Source organism: Entelurus aequoreus, linkage group LG03 (assembly GCF_033978785.1).
Source record: "Entelurus aequoreus isolate RoL-2023_Sb linkage group LG03, RoL_Eaeq_v1.1, whole genome shotgun sequence".
NCBI classification, from domain to species: domain Eukaryota; kingdom Metazoa; phylum Chordata; class Actinopteri; order Syngnathiformes; family Syngnathidae; genus Entelurus; species Entelurus aequoreus.
The window spans coordinates 86,723,370-86,743,197 of NC_084733.1; the positions used below are offsets into that span (position 1 = coordinate 86,723,370).

General features: G+C 31.7%; 1 protein-coding gene across 1 annotated transcript in view; it reads right to left on the bottom strand.

Annotated features, from left to right (window-relative positions):
* The window catches only part of nt5dc3 (5'-nucleotidase domain containing 3), an 88,065-nt gene that overhangs the window by 2,930 nt on the left and 65,307 nt on the right, over window positions 1–19,828 (bottom strand). The gene's annotated exons all lie outside the window — the stretch shown is intronic.

The following is a 19,828-nucleotide window of genomic DNA, read 5'->3' on the forward strand; positions in this document are numbered from 1 at the left end:
TATAGGAGGTATATAGTCGAGGTTTCTGTGGTCTATCCTTTATTTTATAAAACACAACCAGTTTTCTTCTTTAGTAATATAGAAATGTAATTTTATGGAGGCATTGTAGTCCATCATAGAACTGGCACCCGATGTTATTAAAAAAAGTATTGATTTTGATTCGAGAAATGATTCTGAATCGAATCCTTACCCCCAATAATCGAATGAAATCGTGTGGTGCCTAAAGATTCACAGCCCGAGTGCTTTCACACCAATAGTCCACTTTTTTCTGGTGTGTCTACCAAAATGTGATGTGTTAACAAGAGTTGTGTTTGTTGCTTTGACATTTTGTTCTGTTCAACAGGAGTCTAACATGATTATGGATAGAATAGAGCACTACTGTTATCTATAAGAAAGACAGGTGGAGCTTGCCTGAAATTAACAAATAATTGTCCATGTTTTAATCATATAAGAACCAGCAACTACAGTAAAGTTACAGTACCACAAACAAAAACCTTGAGACTGCACTTCTTTCACAATATATGAGAGACAAGAAGACTAAAGTTGATTTGGTTTTTGTTGCTTTCTAACACATTAAAATCGTCTTGTTCTCGGTGGCTAGCAATGCAGCTAATTGGGAGTTGTTCGTCTGGTCCAGCTGGCCGGGGACATTTCCTGTTGATTTTGGGTAAGCACTCCATTTATGTCGAAATAGCTCGTCTCCAAGTTCCATATTTATAGCCTCAAAATCACTTTCATCTCACTCTCCCGGCTTCCGTCTGCTCCAACGTCTCACTCTTCCTTCCTGCTCGCTTCTATAAGCTGCAGTATACTCAGCTTCAAAAGTATAAGGTTGTTAATCCAAAAATAGTCGTCTTTGTTGTCTGTTACAAAGTCTGCCATGATTAGTAAACAGAAGTAAGAACACACATGTTGCCAGAAGTCAGACGTGCGTTGCTATGGAAACAGAAATCAATGCGCAAAAGAAATCAGTCCCGGAATTTATTAAAATACGGTGAATATTGTGCATATTACATATTGTTATGAAGGTGTCTGTTACGACATTATATATATACTTGCAGTGTGTATATTGTACATATTACATATTGTTATGAAGGTGTCTGTTACTATATATATATATATATATATATATATATATATATATATATATATATATATATATATATACGTGCAGTGTGTATATTGTACATATTACATATTGTTATGAAGGTCTCTGTTACTAGATTTTATATATATATATATATATATATATATATATATATATATATATATATATATATATATATATATATATATATATATATATATATATATATATATATATATATACTTGCAGTGTGTATATTGTACATATTACATATTGTTATGATGGTGTCTGTCACTACGTTATATATACATATAAATATATATTTATACTTGCAGTGTGTATATTGTAAATATTACATATTGTTATGAAGGTGTCTGTTACTACATTATATTTATAATTGCAGTGTGTATATTGTACATATTACATATTGTTATGAAGGTGTCTGTTACTATATATATATATATATATATATATATATATATATATATATATATATATATATATATATATATATATATATATACGTGCAGTGTGTATATTGTACATATTACATATTGTTATGAAGGTCTCTGTTACTAGATTTTATATATATATATATATATATATATATATATATATATATATATACTTGCAGTGTGTATATTGTACATATTACATATTGTTATGATGGTGTCTGTCACTACGTTATATATACATATAAATATATATTTATACTTGCAGTGTGTATATTGTAAATATTACATATTGTTATGAAGGTGTCTGTTACTACATTATATTTATAATTGCAGTGTGTATATTGTACATATTACATATTGTTATGAAGGTGTCTGTTACTACATTATATATATACTTGCAGTGTGTATATTGTACATATTACATATTGTTATGAAGGTGTCTGTCATTACATTACATATATACTTGCAGTGAGTATATTGTACATATTACATATTGTTATGAAGGTGTCTGTTCCTACATTATATATATATATATATATATATATATATATATATATATATATATATATATATATATATATATATATATATATATATATATATATATATGTATATATATATATATATATATTTGCAGTGAGTATATTGCACATATTATACATTTTTATGAAGGTGTCTGTTACTACATTATATTTATACTTGCAGTGTGTATATTGTACATATTACATATTGTTATGAAGGTGTCTGTTACTACATTATATATATATACTTGCAGTGTGTATATTGTACATATTACATAGTGTTATGAAGGTGTCTGTTACTACATTATATATATACTTGCAGTGTGTATATTGTACATATTACATATTGTTATGAAGGTGTCTGTTACTACATTATATATATACTTGCAGTGTGTATATTGTACATATTACATATTGTTATGAAGGTGTCTGTTACTACATTATATATACAGTATACACTTGCAGTGTGTATATAAAATGTTGATGGAGGGTTTTAGAGGTTGTGAAGGTTACAAAAGTAACTGACTCCAATTAGCCGCATCTTTCAAGCGTTTATCATCTTTAAAATTGTCCAAAAAAAATAAAAAATAAAATAAAAGACGTGTGTTCTTGTCTCTCGTAATGATTGTAAACGATGGGCAAAATTCCCAAAAAGTGCAGTTCCCCTTTAAAATGGTAAAAACAAATTCCAGCATGTTTGTATGACATACAATACTTTCCGCAAAAAGTCAACTTCCACAAAGACAAACCTCATAATGTTGCTTCTGCGGGTCATCTTAGCGTTGGTGTTCAGTTGTTATCAAGTATCGCTGGATAAAATGTAGTCAGTAACACAGCACATCCAACATCATCACTTCATTAAAAAAAATATGGACCACATGGCACGGACTTACAGTCGCGATCAAAAGTGGACATACACTTGTAAAGAACATCATGTCATGGCTGTCTTGAGTTGCCAATAACTCTTATTTTTTTGTTATAGAGTGATTGGAGCACATACTTGTTGGTCACAAAAAAACCTTCATGAAGTTTGCTTCTTTTATGAATTTATTATGAGTCTACTGAAAATGTGCTAGGTCAAAAGTATACATACAGCAATGTTAATATTTGCTTACATGTCCCTTGGCAAGTTTCACTGCAATAAGGCGCTTTTGGTAGCCATCCACAAGCTTCTGCTTGAATTTTTGACCACTCCTCTTGACAAAATTGGTAAAGTTCAGCTAAATGTGTTGGTTTTCTGACATGGACTTGTTTCTTCAGCATTGTCCACACGTTTAAGTCAGGACTTTGGGAAGGCCGTTCTAAAACCTTCATTCTAGCCTGATTTAGCCATTCCTTTACCACTTTTGACGTGTGTTTGTGTCCTGTTGTAACACCCAACTGCGCCCAAGACCCAACCTCCGGGCTGATGATTTTAGCTTGTCCTGACCCTAGAACCCCAAGAACTACAAAAGCGGAGAGGAAGCAGGGCCTGACTCCCCTCAAGGCGACCTTTTCTTTTTAACTGTTCTGTAACCAAAGGCGATGGCTGTTTACGACCCCCCCTCCCTTAGAAACAGCTTTTGCCATGTAATCAGGGAAAGTCCAAATAAAAAAGGTGGCATACAATCTTTCGCTACAAAAGTACAGCCCAGATGTTTTCTCCTCAATTGAGCCAAATTTAATTCTGTCTCTGTTTAATTCTTTGCTTCTTGTCTTGTTTAATAGATGTCATTGGTGTTTGAACCTGGCAGTTAATATTTGCTTACATGTCCCTTGGCAAGTTTCACTGCAATAAGGTGCTTTTGGTAGCCATCCACAAGCTTCTGCTTGAATTTTTGACCACTCCTCTTGACAGAATTGGTGCAGTTCAGCTAAATGTGTTGGTTTTCTGACATGGACTTGTTTCTTCAGCATTGTCCACACGTTTAAGTCCAGACTTTGGGAAGGCCATTCTAAAACCTTCATTCTAGCGTCCTCCTTGTAGTGTGCACTGATGTTAAAGACAATATACACTTCATTACACATGTACCATATCACTATATCCATGATTAAATGCCACGCCCGTGTGCTTTATATAGAGCAGTGGTTCATAACCTGAGTTCGATCGAACCCTAAGGGTTCGGTGAGTCGGGCTCAGGGGTTCGGCGGAGGTCAAAACACACCAGACTCATCGTGTAAATACAAACTTCTCCCTATCGGCGTATTACGGATATGGCAACAGCTGACTGGTTTGCAGGTGTGTCATTTGTTGTGAGTTTATGCACTGTGTTGTTTTGTTGTTTGAACAAGGTGATGTTCATGCACGCTTCATTTTATGCACCAGTAATAAAACATGTTAACACTTTAGTATGGGGAACATATTGTATTTTTTACCTTCTTGAGACCTCCGAAAAATGCCTCCCTCTTTAGGACCACCCTTTCTAGATATATAAAGATTTGTATTTACAACATTAATAATATATACATACTATGTAAATATAAAAAAGCTTGTTGTGAAAAATTTGTTGGAATTTCACAAGAAAAACTTTAAATTTTGGCAGTATTATAATAAAAGTCGTAATTTTACTCAACGCAAGTCAAAATGTTACTAGAAAAACTGAACATTTGTGCGATATTATGATAAAAGTTGGAATTTTACTCAATAACAGTCGCAATTTTACAAGAAAAGCTTTACATTTTGGCAATTTTATGAAGAGTCGTAATTTTACTCGACAAAAGTCACAATTCTATAAGAAAACTTGAAAAATGTTGGCAATATTATAATATTGATAATTGGAATTTCACTTGGCAAAATTATGACAAAGGTCATAATTTTACACACAAAATTTCACTATTTTACAAGAACACCAAAAAAATTGGTAATATTGTGATAAAAGAATTGTGTATGACAAATGTCACCATTTTACATGAAAAAGTAACACATTTAAATGAAAAAGTAATTATTTTAGGAGAAAATATTGCAAAATTGTAACATATTGGCTCTTGACTAGTCATTATTAAGTACTTATTAATGCCTTATTCGACATGGCCTTATTATAACCCTAATCCTCTAACCCTGACCCTAACCAAAAAACTCTAAATTAAGTCTTTGTTACTTAGAATATGTTCCCCATACTAAAGTGTTACCAAAAACATATAACTTTGTCTTGAATTTGAAAAAAAACATTTTATTTTTCACTAAAGAAGGGTTCGGTGAATGCGCATATGAAACTGGTGGGGTTCGGTACCTCCAACAAGGTTAAGAACCACTGATATAGATACTTAAACATGCAAAATGGTTTCCTTGGCTCGTTACGTGCGTGCTGATTTCAGAAATGTAGACTTCACTGCACATGTAATACACGGGTTCGTGTATTTACTCGGACTTGCTCTAGGTTGTGTTCCGGGAGAGCGCCCCCTAGGCCAGGAGTGTCCAAACCTTTACCACTGAGGGCCGCACACTGAAAAATCAAAGCACGCGGGGGCAATTTTGATATTTTCTCCATTTTCAAAACCAATACAATATACACTTCTTCTTTTTTTAACCTTTGGGGCTCGCTCAAGTTAGGTCCTAGGGACCCAGAAGGGTTTCAGTCTTAAAAAAGGTTAAAAATAAGTCACCCAATTTTTTTGGGCAAAAATACAAAATATACAATATTTTTCCCAAAAAGATTTTCAAAGTGGAATATTTGATGTGAAGTAATTTGATCCCTAAATAGGTCAATAATTCATAGCAAAATTGATTTGAATTTATTATTATTATTTTTTTTTTTTTAGCAAAGACAGGTGTTTTTTAATTCCACTAAATTTTTGGGGATCCAAAAGTGCCCCGCTCATAAAATGGTCATGCTTTTTTTTGTATTTTTTTTTTTTACATTCAACACTTACATCTCTATATCAGCTTCAGATAATATATAGTGTAATTAGTTTAGTATATTTATAATAACAATCAGTATAATAATTAGTATAATTACTATTAGTATATAATTTGTATGTATTCTTTAAAATAATTTTCATATTTTTCGTGGTTTTTTTGTTTGTTGTATTTGAGTCCTTCTTGTCCTTAAACCCGTCAATAATTCATAGCAACTGATTTTGCCTCATTATTTTTTTTTTTTAATTATTTTAGAAAATGGTGTTATTAGAGTCAAAAATGCAACTTTTTTTCTCGTTGCATTTCACCTATTTTCTCTTTTATTCCACGTTTTAATGTTTAAAAAAAAAAAGTTTTAGTAGGCCGGTAAAACATGAGCTGCGGGCCGCAAATGGCCCCCGGGCCACACTTTGGACACCCCTGCCCTAGGCGGATACGGATGTCTGCACGAGCCCCTGTCTCTCAGGTCCTGGAAGTGCCGTTAAAAAGAGGACCGGGTAAAAATAGGGGAAATACCCCATAATTGTGTCCCAAAATAGCTCACTTTGACTCGGACACATTCCCTGTGATTTCAGCCTGTAAGACATGGCGCACCTACTAATGTGATGCGGGTGTTTTGGTCGACCAGGAAAAAAAACGACAAAATCCAAAGAAGGTAAAAGTAGGTGAGAAGTTTAGCCTCTCTCGTTTCTGTACTTAGAAAAAATCCCAGCAAAAAAAAAAAAATCCCATTCCAAAAAACTGGGATTTTTTATAAGTACAGAATCAAAAGAGGGTAAAGTAGGTGGTTTTTAGCCTCTCTCGTTTATGTACTAAGAAAAAAATCACCGTGTTATTTAAAATAACCGTCGTAAAATAAACATTATCACATGTTGCTGAACACGTCATAATTCTATGGGTGTTGGGTTTCAGCAGCACAGGCGTGCGTTCGCTCTTTAATAATGTTCCCAGGATTCTGTGTACGTGCAGGCAGGTTTTAAAGATAATGTACATGGCATTGTACGTCTAAAGTATATCAAAATAAACACAATAGGAGGTGTAATGCTGCACCAAGTCAGCTATTGCTGCTTTTTTCAGGCTTCTGATTGGACAAAATGGGCATGACAGCAAGTGTACCGTAATTCCTTGAATAGCCGCAGGGGCGCTAATTAATTTAAAACCTCTTCTCACTCCTGCGCTTACCAAAAGCATGCGGGATGGGCAAGCATGCGCTAATTATTTTAAAACCTCTTCTCACTCCGGCGCTTACCTTATCATGAAAAGCACATTTAATAAAAAAAAAACGTTATTATGGTCTTACCTTTACTTATAAATGATGTCCATCTGCAGCTGCTTCTGATCAAAGGCAGTCTTCCTTATCTTTCTTCAGTTTTAAAAGTCTCTGGAGATATTCCTTTAATTTTTACCTCCTGCTTCGATTGAAAGTCCAGTTTAGAAAACTGTTTTATTTTAGATATGTAATCCTCCATGGTAAAAGTGCAAGCAAACGATCGCGGCTAACGCATGCTGCTTGTTGTCTTCTTCTGCAGCACCGGTCTTCTGCAGTACTGGTAGTCGCAAGAAGGATCACTAGCGCCCTCTACCACCAGGAGGCGGGAGTCATTTAATGACTCATATTTGACCCGGCGGAAGTGCCAAACATGCGCTAATTATTTTGCGAAACGAGTTTGACCCGGCTGTAATTCTAGGCAGGCGAATACTATATTCCCGGCGACAATTCAAGGAAATACGGTATGTTGTTTTCGTTGATGAGGTCACACCACGCAGCACATAGGGCTGCCGATATTATCGGCCGATAAATGCTTTAAAATGTAATATCGGAAATTAAATTATTGGTATCGGTTTCAAAATTATCGGTATCGCTTTCAAAAAGTAAAATGTATGACTTTTTAAAACGCCGCTGTGTACACGGACGTAGGGAGAAGTACAGAGCGCTAATAAACCTTAAAGGCACTGCCTTTGCGTGCCGGCCCAGTCACATAATATCTATGGCTTTTCACACACACAAGTGAATGCAAGGCTTACTTGGTCAACAGCCATACAGGTCACACTGAGGGTGGCCGTATAAACAACTTTAACACTGTTACAAATAGACGCCACCCTGTGAACCCACACCAAACAAGAATGACAAACACATTTCGGGAGAACATCCGCACCGTAACACAACATAAGCACAACAGAACAAATACCCGGAACCCCTTGCAGCACTAACTCTTCCGGGACGCTACAATATACACCCCCAGCTACCCCCAAAAAGGTTGATGGTTGATTAAATGACCGAAATAAACTTATTTCATTCATTCAATAAAGCCAAAATACAAATAAGGCAACAAAAGAAGTATCCCACACTTCTCTTTTGTAAAGTACATTTGTACAGCCGATATGGGCATCTACATCAACTATAGGATTTGCCTGAGAAGCTGGACAGGACAAAAAAATATATATATATTATTTTTTATTTTTTTAAAGCAAAAATATGATTATTTGATTACTTGATTAATCGATCGGGATATACGATAGAATACTCGATTACTAAAATATTCGATAGCAGCAGCTTTTTCGGTCATTCATTTTCTTTTCTTTTCTTTTTGTGTGTAAATGTGTATGATTGTTAAATATGTCTAATCTGTACTGTTAAACTGGTCACAGAAAATGGTTGATGGTTGACTTATTTCATTCAAACTTATTTCATTCATTCAATAAAGTCAAAATACAAATAAGGCAACAAAAGAAGTATCCCACACTTCTCTTTTGTAAAGTACATTTGTACAGCCGATAAGGGCATCTACATCAACTATAGGATTTGCCTGAGAAGCTGGACAGGACAAAAATATATATATATATATATTTTTTTTTTTTTAAAGCAAAAATATGATTTATTCGATTACTCGATTAATCGATTGGGATATACGATAGAATACTCGATTACTAAAATATTCGATAGCAGCAGCTTTTTCGGTCATTCTTTTTCTTTTCTTTTCTTTTTGTGTGTAAATGTGTATGATTGTTAAATATGTCTAATCTGTACTGTTAAACTGGTCACAGAAAATGGTTGATGGTTGACTTATTTCATTCAAACTTATTTCATTCATTCAATAAAGTCAAAATACAAATAAGGCAACAAAAGAAGTATCCCACACTTCTCTTTTGTAAAGTACATTTGAACAGCCGATATGGGCATCTACATCAACTATAGGATTTGCCTGAGAAGCTGGACAGGACAAAAAAATATATATATATTATTTTATTTTTTTTTAAAGCAAAAATATGATTATTCGATTACTCGACTAATCGATCGGGATATACGATAGAATACTCGATGACTAAAATATTCGATAGCAGCAGCTTTTTCGGTCATTCTTTTTCTTTTCTTTTCTTTTTGTGTGTAAATGTGTATGATTGTTAAATATGTCTAATCTGTACTGTTAAACTGGTCACAGAAAATGGTTGATGGTTGACTTATTTCATTCAAACTTATTTCATTCATTCAATAAAGTCAAAATACAAATAAGGCAACAAAAGAAGCATCCCACACTTCTCTTTTGTAAAGTACATTTGAACAGCCGATATGGGCATCTACATCAACTATAGGATTTGCCTGAGAAGCTGGACAGGACAAAAAAAAATATATATATATATATATTTTTTTTTTTTTTTAAAGCAAAAATATGATTTATTCGATTACTCGATTAATCGATCGGGATATACGATAGAATACTCGATGACTAAAATATTCGATAGCAGCAGCTTTTTCGGTCATTCTTTTTCTTTTCTTTTCTTTTTGTGTGTAAATGTGTATGATTGTTAAATATGTCTAATCTGTACTGTTAAACTGGTCACAGAAAATGGTTGATGGTTGACTTATTTCATTCAAACTTATTTCATTCATTCAATAAAGTCAAAATACAAATAAGGCAACAAAAGAAGTATCCCACACTTCTCTTTTGTAAAGTACATTTGTACAGCCGATAAGGGCATCTACATCAACTATAGGATTTGCCTGAGAAGCTGGACAGGACAAAAAAATATATATATATATATATTTTTTTTTTTAAAGCAAAAATATGATTATTCGATTACTCGATTAATCGATCGGGATATACGATAGAATACTCGATTACTAAAATATTCGATAGCAGCAGCTTTTTCGGTCATTCTTTTTCTTTTCTTTTTGTGTGTAAATGTGTATGATTGTTAAATATGTCTAATCTGTACTGTTAAACTGGTCACAGAAAATGGTTGATGGTTGACTTATTTCATTCAAACTTATTTCATTCATTCAATAAAGTCAAAATACAAATAAGGCAACAAAAGAAGCATCCCACACTTCTCTTTTGTAAAGTACATTTTTACAGCCGATATGGGCATCTACATCAACTATAGGATTTGCCTGAGAAGCTGGACAGGACAAAAAAATATATTTTTAAATTTTTTTAATTCTTTTTTTTAAAGCAAAAATATGATTTATTCGATTACTCGATTAATCGATCGGGATGTACGATAGAATACTCGATTACTAAAATATTCGATAGCAGCAGCTTTTTCGGTCATTCTTTTTCTTTTCTTTTCTTTTTGTGTGTAAATGTGTATGATTGTTAAATATGTCTAATCTGTACTGTTAAACTGGTCACAGAAAATGGTTGATGGTTGACTTATTTCATTCAAACTTATTTCATTCATTCAATAAAGTCAAAATACAAATAAGGCAACAAAAGAAGCATCCCACACTTCTCTTTTGTAAAGTACATTTGAACAGCCGATATGGGCATCTACATCAACTATAGGATTTGCCTGAGAAGCTGGACAGGACAAAAAAATATATATATATTATTTTTTATTTTTTTAAAGCAAAAATATGATTATTTGATTACTTGATTAATCGATCGGGATATACGATAGAATACTCGATTACTAAAATATTCGATAGCAGCAGCTTTTTCGGTCATTCATTTTCTTTTCTTTTCTTTTTGTGTGTAAATGTGTATGATTGTTAAATATGTCTAATCTGTACTGTTAAACTGGTCACAGAAAATGGTTGATGGTTGACTTATTTCATTCAAACTTATTTCATTCATTCAATAAAGTCAAAATACAAATAAGGCAACAAAAGAAGTATCCCACACTTCTCTTTTGTAAAGTACATTTGTACAGCCGATAAGGGCATCTACATCAACTATAGGATTTGCCTGAGAAGCTGGACAGGACAAAAATATATATATATATATATTTTATTTTTTTTAAAGCAAAAATATGATTTATTCGATTACTCGATTAATCGATTGGGATATACGATAGAATACTCGATTACTAAAATATTCGATAGCAGCAGCTTTTTCGGTCATTCTTTTTCTTTTCTTTTCTTTTTGTGTGTAAATGTGTATGATTGTTAAATATGTCTAATCTGTACTGTTAAACTGGTCACAGAAAATGGTTGATGGTTGACTTATTTCATTCAAACTTATTTCATTCATTCCATAGTCAAAATACAAATAAGGCAACAAAAGAAGCATCCCACACTTCTCTTTTGTAAAGTACATTTGTACAGCCGATATGGGCATCTACATCAACTATAGGATTTGCCTGAGAAGCTGGACAGGTCAAAAAAAAATATATATATATTTATTTTTTTAAAGCAAAAATATGATTTATTCGATTACTTGATTAATCGATCGGGATATACGATAGAATACTCGATGACTAAAATATTCGATAGCAGCAGCTTTTTCGGTCATTCTTTTTCTTTTCTTTTCTTTTTGTGTGTAAATGTGTATGATTGTTAAATATGTCTAATCTGTACTGTTAAACTGGTCACAGAAAATGGTTGATGGTTGACTTATTTCATTCAAACTTATTTCATTCATTCAATAAAGTCAAAATACAAATAAGGCAACAAAAGAAGTATCCCACACTTCTCTTTTGTAAAGTACATTTGAACAGCCGATAAGGGCATCTAACATCAACTATAGGATTTGCCTGAGAAGCTGGACAGGACAAAAAAATATATATATATTATTTTATTTTTTTTAAAAGCAAAAATATGATTTATTCGATTACTCGACTAATCGATTGGGATATACGATAGAATACTCGATGACTAAAATATTCGATAGCAGCAGCTTTTTCGGTCATTCTTTTTCTTTTCTTTTCTTTTTGTGTGTAAATGTGTATGATTGTTAAATATGTCTAATCTGTACTGTTAAACTGGTCACAGAAAATGGTTGATGGTTGACTTATTTCATTCAAACTTATTTCATTCATTCAATAAAGTCAAAATACAAATAAGGCAACAAAAGAAGTATCCCACACTTCTCTTTTGTAAAGTACATTTGTACAGCCGATATGGGCATCTACATCAACTATAGGATTTGCCTGAGAAGCTGGACAGGACAAAAATATATATATATATATATATTTTTTTTTTTAAAGCAAAAATATGATTTATTCGATTACTCGATTAATCGATTGGGATATACGATAGAATACTCGATTACTAAAATATTCGATAGCAGCAGCTTTTTCGGTCATTCTTTTTCTTTTCTTTTCTTTTTGTGTGTAAATGTGTATGATTGTTAAATATGTCTAATCTGTACTGTTAAACTGGTCACAGAAAATGGTTGATGGTTGACTTATTTCATTCAAACTTATTTCATTCATTCAATAAAGTCAAAATACAAATAAGGCAACAAAAGAAGTATCCCACACTTCTCTTTTGTAAAGTACATTTGAACAGCCGATATGGGCATCTACATCAACTATAGGATTTGCCTGAGAAGCTGGACAGGACAAAAAAATATATATATATTATTTTTTTTTTTTTTAAAGCAAAAATATGATTATTCGATTACTCGACTAATCGATCGGGATATACGATAGAATACTCGATGACTAAAATATTCGATAGCAGCAGCTTTTTCGGTCATTCTTTTTCTTTTCTTTTCTTTTTGTGTGTAAATGTGTATGATTGTTAAATATGTCTAATCTGTACTGTTAAACTGGTCACAGAAAATGGTTGATGGTTGACTTATTTCATTCAAACTTATTTCATTCATTCAATAAAGTCAAAATACAAATAAGGCAACAAAAGAAGCATCCCACACTTCTCTTTTGTAAAGTACATTTGAACAGCCGATATGGGCATCTACATCAACTATAGGATTTGCCTGAGAAGCTGGACAGGACAAAAAAAAATATATATATATATATTTTTTTTTTTTTTTTTAAAGCAAAAATATGATTTATTCGATTACTCGATTAATCGATCGGGATATACGATAGAATACTCGATGACTAAAATATTCGATAGCAGCAGCTTTTTCGGTCATTCTTTTTCTTTTCTTTTCTTTTTGTGTGTAAATGTGTATGATTGTTAAATATGTCTAATCTGTACTGTTAAACTGGTCACAGAAAATGGTTGATGGTTGACTTATTTCATTCAAACTTATTTCATTCATTCAATAAAGTCAAAATACAAATAAGGCAACAAAAGAAGTATCCCACACTTCTCTTTTGTAAAGTACATTTGTACAGCCGATAAGGGCATCTACATCAACTATAGGATTTGCCTGAGAAGCTGGACAGGACAAAAAAAAATATATATATATATATATTTTTTTTTAAAGCAAAAATATGATTATTCGATTACTCGATTAATCGATCGGGATATACGATAGAATACTCGATTACTAAAATATTCGATAGCAGCAGCTTTTTCGGTCATTCTTTTTCTTTTCTTTTTGTGTGTAAATGTGTATGATTGTTAAATATGTCTAATCTGTACTGTTAAACTGGTCACAGAAAATGGTTGATGGTTGACTTATTTCATTCAAACTTATTTCATTCATTCAATAAAGTCAAAATACAAATAAGGCAACAAAAGAAGCATCCCACACTTCTCTTTTGTAAAGTACATTTTTACAGCCGATATGGGCATCTACATCAACTATAGGATTTGCCTGAGAAGCTGGACAGGACAAAAAAATATATTTTTAAATTTTTTTAATTCTTTTTTTTAAAGCAAAAATATGATTTATTCGATTACTCGATTAATCGATCGGGATGTACGATAGAATACTCGATTACTAAAATATTCGATAGCAGCAGCTTTTTCGGTCATTCTTTTTCTTTTCTTTTCTTTTTGTGTGTAAATGTGTATGATTGTTAAATATGTCTAATCTGTACTGTTAAACTGGTCACAGAAAATGGTTGATGGTTGACTTATTTCATTCAAACTTATTTCATTCATTCAATAAAGTCAAAATACAAATAAGGCAACAAAAGAAGCATCCCACACTTCTCTTTTGTAAAGTACATTTGAACAGCCGATATGGGCATCTACATCAACTATAGGATTTGCCTGAGAAGCTGGACAGGACAAAAAAATATATATATATTATTTTTTATTTTTTTAAAGCAAAAATATGATTATTTGATTACTTGATTAATCGATCGGGATATACGATAGAATACTCGATTACTAAAATATTCGATAGCAGCAGCTTTTTCGGTCATTCATTTTCTTTTCTTTTCTTTTTGTGTGTAAATGTGTATGATTGTTAAATATGTCTAATCTGTACTGTTAAACTGGTCACAGAAAATGGTTGATGGTTGACTTATTTCATTCAAACTTATTTCATTCATTCAATAAAGTCAAAATACAAATAAGGCAACAAAAGAAGTATCCCACACTTCTCTTTTGTAAAGTACATTTGTACAGCCGATAAGGGCATCTACATCAACTATAGGATTTGCCTGAGAAGCTGGACAGGACAAAAATATATATATATATATATTTTATTTTTTTTAAAGCAAAAATATGATTTATTCGATTACTCGATTAATCGATTGGGATATACGATAGAATACTCGATTACTAAAATATTCGATAGCAGCAGCTTTTTCGGTCATTCTTTTTCTTTTCTTTTCTTTTTGTGTGTAAATGTGTATGATTGTTAAATATGTCTAATCTGTACTGTTAAACTGGTCACAGAAAATGGTTGATGGTTGACTTATTTCATTCAAACTTATTTCATTCATTCCATAGTCAAAATACAAATAAGGCAACAAAAGAAGCATCCCACACTTCTCTTTTGTAAAGTACATTTGTACAGCCGATATGGGCATCTACATCAACTATAGGATTTGCCTGAGAAGCTGGACAGGTCAAAAAAATATATATATATATTTATTTTTTTAAAGCAAAAATATGATTTATTCGATTACTTGATTAATCGATCGGGATATACGATAGAATACTCGATGACTAAAATATTCGATAGCAGCAGCTTTTTCGGTCATTCTTTTTCTTTTCTTTTCTTTTTGTGTGTAAATGTGTATGATTGTTAAATATGTCTAATCTGTACTGTTAAACTGGTCACAGAAAATGGTTGATGGTTGACTTATTTCATTCAAACTTATTTCATTCATTCAATAAAGTCAAAATACAAATAAGGCAACAAAAGAAGTATCCCACACTTCTCTTTTGTAAAGTACATTTGAACAGCCGATAAGGGCATCTAACATCAACTATAGGATTTGCCTGAGAAGCTGGACAGGACAAAAAAATATATATATATTATTTTATTTTTTTTAAAAGCAAAAATATGATTTATTCGATTACTCGACTAATCGATTGGGATATACGATAGAATACTCGATGACTAAAATATTCGATAGCAGCAGCTTTTTCGGTCATTCTTTTTCTTTTCTTTTCTTTTTGTGTGTAAATGTGTATGATTGTTAAATATGTCTAATCTGTACTGTTAAACTGGTCACAGAAAATGGTTGATGGTTGACTTATTTCATTCAAACTTATTTCATTCATTCAATAAAGTCAAAATACAAATAAGGCAACAAAAGAAGTATCCCACACTTCTCTTTTGTAAAGTACATTTGTACAGCCGATATGGGCATCTACATCAACTATAGGATTTGCCTGAGAAGCTGGACAGGACAAAAATATATATATATATATATTTTTTTTTTTTTAAAGCAAAAATATGATTTATTCGATTACTCGATTAATCGATTGGGATATACGATAGAATACTCGATTACTAAAATATTCGATAGCAGCAGCTTTTTCGGTCATTCTTTTTCTTTTCTTTTCTTTTTGTGTGTAAATGTGTATGATTGTTAAATATGTCTAATCTGTACTGTTAAACTGGTCACAGAAAATGGTTGATGGTTGACTTATTTCATTCAAACTTATTTCATTCATTCAATAAAGTCAAAATACAAATAAGGCAACAAAAGAAGTATCCCACACTTCTCTTTTGTAAAGTACATTTGAACAGCCGATATGGGCATCTACATCAACTATAGGATTTGCCTGAGAAGCTGGACAGGACAAAAAAATATATATATATTATTTTTTTTTTTTTTAAAGCAAAAATATGATTATTCGATTACTCGACTAATCGATCGGGATATACGATAGAATACTCGATGACTAAAATATTCGATAGCAGCAGCTTTTTCGGTCATTCTTTTTCTTTTCTTTTCTTTTTGTGTGTAAATGTGTATGATTGTTAAATATGTCTAATCTGTACTGTTAAACTGGTCACAGAAAATGGTTGATGGTTGACTTATTTCATTCAAACTTATTTCATTCATTCAATAAAGTCAAAATACAAATAAGGCAACAAAAGAAGCATCCCACACTTCTCTTTTGTAAAGTACATTTGAACAGCCGATATGGGCATCTACATCAACTATAGGATTTGCCTGAGAAGCTGGACAGGACAAAAAAAAATATATATATATATATTTTTTTTTTTTTTTTTAAAGCAAAAATATGATTTATTCGATTACTCGATTAATCGATCGGGATATACGATAGAATACTCGATGACTAAAATATTCGATAGCAGCAGCTTTTTCGGTCATTCTTTTTCTTTTCTTTTCTTTTTGTGTGTAAATGTGTATGATTGTTAAATATGTCTAATCTGTACTGTTAAACTGGTCACAGAAAATGGTTGATGGTTGACTTATTTCATTCAAACTTATTTCATTCATTCAATAAAGTCAAAATACAAATAAGGCAACAAAAGAAGTATCCCACACTTCTCTTTTGTAAAGTACATTTGTACAGCCGATAAGGGCATCTACATCAACTATAGGATTTGCCTGAGAAGCTGGACAGGACAAAAAAATATATATATATATATATATTTTTTTTTAAAGCAAAAATATGATTATTCGATTACTCGATTAATCGATCGGGATATACGATAGAATACTCGATTACTAAAATATTCGATAGCAGCAGCTTTTTCGGTCATTCTTTTTCTTTTCTTTTTGTGTGTAAATGTGTATGATTGTTAAATATGTCTAATCTGTACTGTTAAACTGGTCACAGAAAATGGTTGATGGTTGACTTATTTCATTCAAACTTATTTCATTCATTCAATAAAGTCAAAATACAAATAAGGCAACAAAAGAAGCATCCCACACTTCTCTTTTGTAAAGTACATTTTTACAGCCGATATGGGCATCTACATCAACTATAGGATTTGCCTGAGAAGCTGGACAGGACAAAAAAATATATTTTTAAATTTTTTTAATTCTTTTTTTTAAAGCAAAAATATGATTTATTCGATTACTCGATTAATCGATCGGGATGTACGATAGAATACTCGATTACTAAAATATTCGATAGCAGCAGCTTTTTCGGTCATTCTTTTTCTTTTCTTTTCTTTTTGTGTGTAAATGTGTATGATTGTTAAATATGTCTAATCTGTACTGTTAAACTGGTCACAGAAAATGGTTGATGGTTGACTTATTTCATTCAAACTTATTTCATTCATTCAATAAAGTCAAAATACAAATAAGGCAACAAAAGAAGCATCCCACACTTCTCTTTTGTAAAGTACATTTGAACAGCCGATATGGGCATCTACATCAACTATAGGATTTGCCTGAGAAGCTGGACAGGACAAAAAAATATATATATATTATTTTTTATTTTTTTAAAGCAAAAATATGATTATTTGATTACTTGATTAATCGATCGGGATATACGATAGAATACTCGATTACTAAAATATTCGATAGCAGCAGCTTTTTCGGTCATTCATTTTCTTTTCTTTTCTTTTTGTGTGTAAATGTGTATGATTGTTAAATATGTCTAATCTGTACTGTTAAACTGGTCACAGAAAATGGTTGATGGTTGACTTATTTCATTCAAACTTATTTCATTCATTCAATAAAGTCAAAATACAAATAAGGCAACAAAAGAAGTATCCCACACTTCTCTTTTGTAAAGTACATTTGTACAGCCGATAAGGGCATCTACATCAACTATAGGATTTGCCTGAGAAGCTGGACAGGACAAAAATATATATATATATATATTTTATTTTTTTTAAAGCAAAAATATGATTTATTCGATTACTCGATTAATCGATTGGGATATACGATAGAATACTCGATTACTAAAATATTCGATAGCAGCAGCTTTTTCGGTCATTCTTTTTCTTTTCTTTTCTTTTTGTGTGTAAATGTGTATGATTGTTAAATATGTCTAATCTGTACTGTTAAACTGGTCACAGAAAATGGTTGATGGTTGACTTATTTCATTCAAACTTATTTCATTCATTCCATAGTCAAAATACAAATAAGGCAACAAAAGAAGCATCCCACACTTCTCTTTTGTAAAGTACATTTGTACAGCCGATATGGGCATCTACATCAACTATAGGATTTGCCTGAGAAGCTGGACAGGTCAAAAAAATATATATATATATTTATTTTTTTAAAGCAAAAATATGATTTATTCGATTACTTGATTAATCGATCGGGATATACGATAGAATACTCGATGACTAAAATATTCGATAGCAGCAGCTTTTTCGGTCATTCTTTTTCTTTTCTTTTCTTTTTGTGTGTAAATGTGTATGATTGTTAAATATGTCTAATCTGTACTGTTAAACTGGTCACAGAAAATGGTTGATGGTTGACTTATTTCATTCAAACTTATTTCATTCATTCAATAAAGTCAAAATACAAATAAGGCAACAAAAGAAGTATCCCACACTTCTCTTTTGTAAAGTACATTTGAACAGCCGATAAGGGCATCTAACATCAACTATAGGATTTGCCTGAGAAGCTGGACAGGACAAAAAAATATATATATATTATTTTATTTTTTTTAAAAGCAAAAATATGATTTATTCGATTACTCGACTAATCGATTGGGATATACGATAGAATACTCGATGACTAAAATATTCGATAGCAGCAGCTTTTTCGGTCATTCTTTTTCTTTTCTTTTCTTTTTGTGTGTAAATGTGTATGATTGTTAAATATGTCTAATCTGTACTGTTAAACTGGTCACAGAAAATGGTTGATGGTTGACTTATTTCATTCAAACTTATTTCATTCATTCAATAAAGTCAAAATACAAATAAGGCAACAAAAGAAGTATCCCACACTTCTCTTTTGTAAAGTACATTTTTACAGCCGATATGGGCATCTACATCAACTATAGGATTTGCCTGAGAAGCTGGACAGGACAAAAAAATATATATATTTATTTTTTTTAAAGCAAAAATATGATTTATTCGATTACTCGATTAATCGATCGGGATATACGATAGAATACTCGATGACTAAAATATTCGATAGCAGCAGCTTTTTCGGTCATTCTTTTTCTTTTCTTTTCTTTTTGTGTGTAAATGTGTATGATTGTTAAATATGTCTAATCTGTACTGTTAAACTGGTCACAGAAAATGGTTGATGGTTGACTTATTTCATTCAAACTTATTTCATTCATTCAATAAAGTCAAAATACAAATAAGGCAACAAAAGAAGCATCCCACACTTCTCTTTTGTAAAGTACATTTGTACAGCCGATATGGGCATCTACATCAACTATAGGATTTGCCTGAGAAGCTGGACAGGACAAAAAAATATATATATATTATTTTTATTT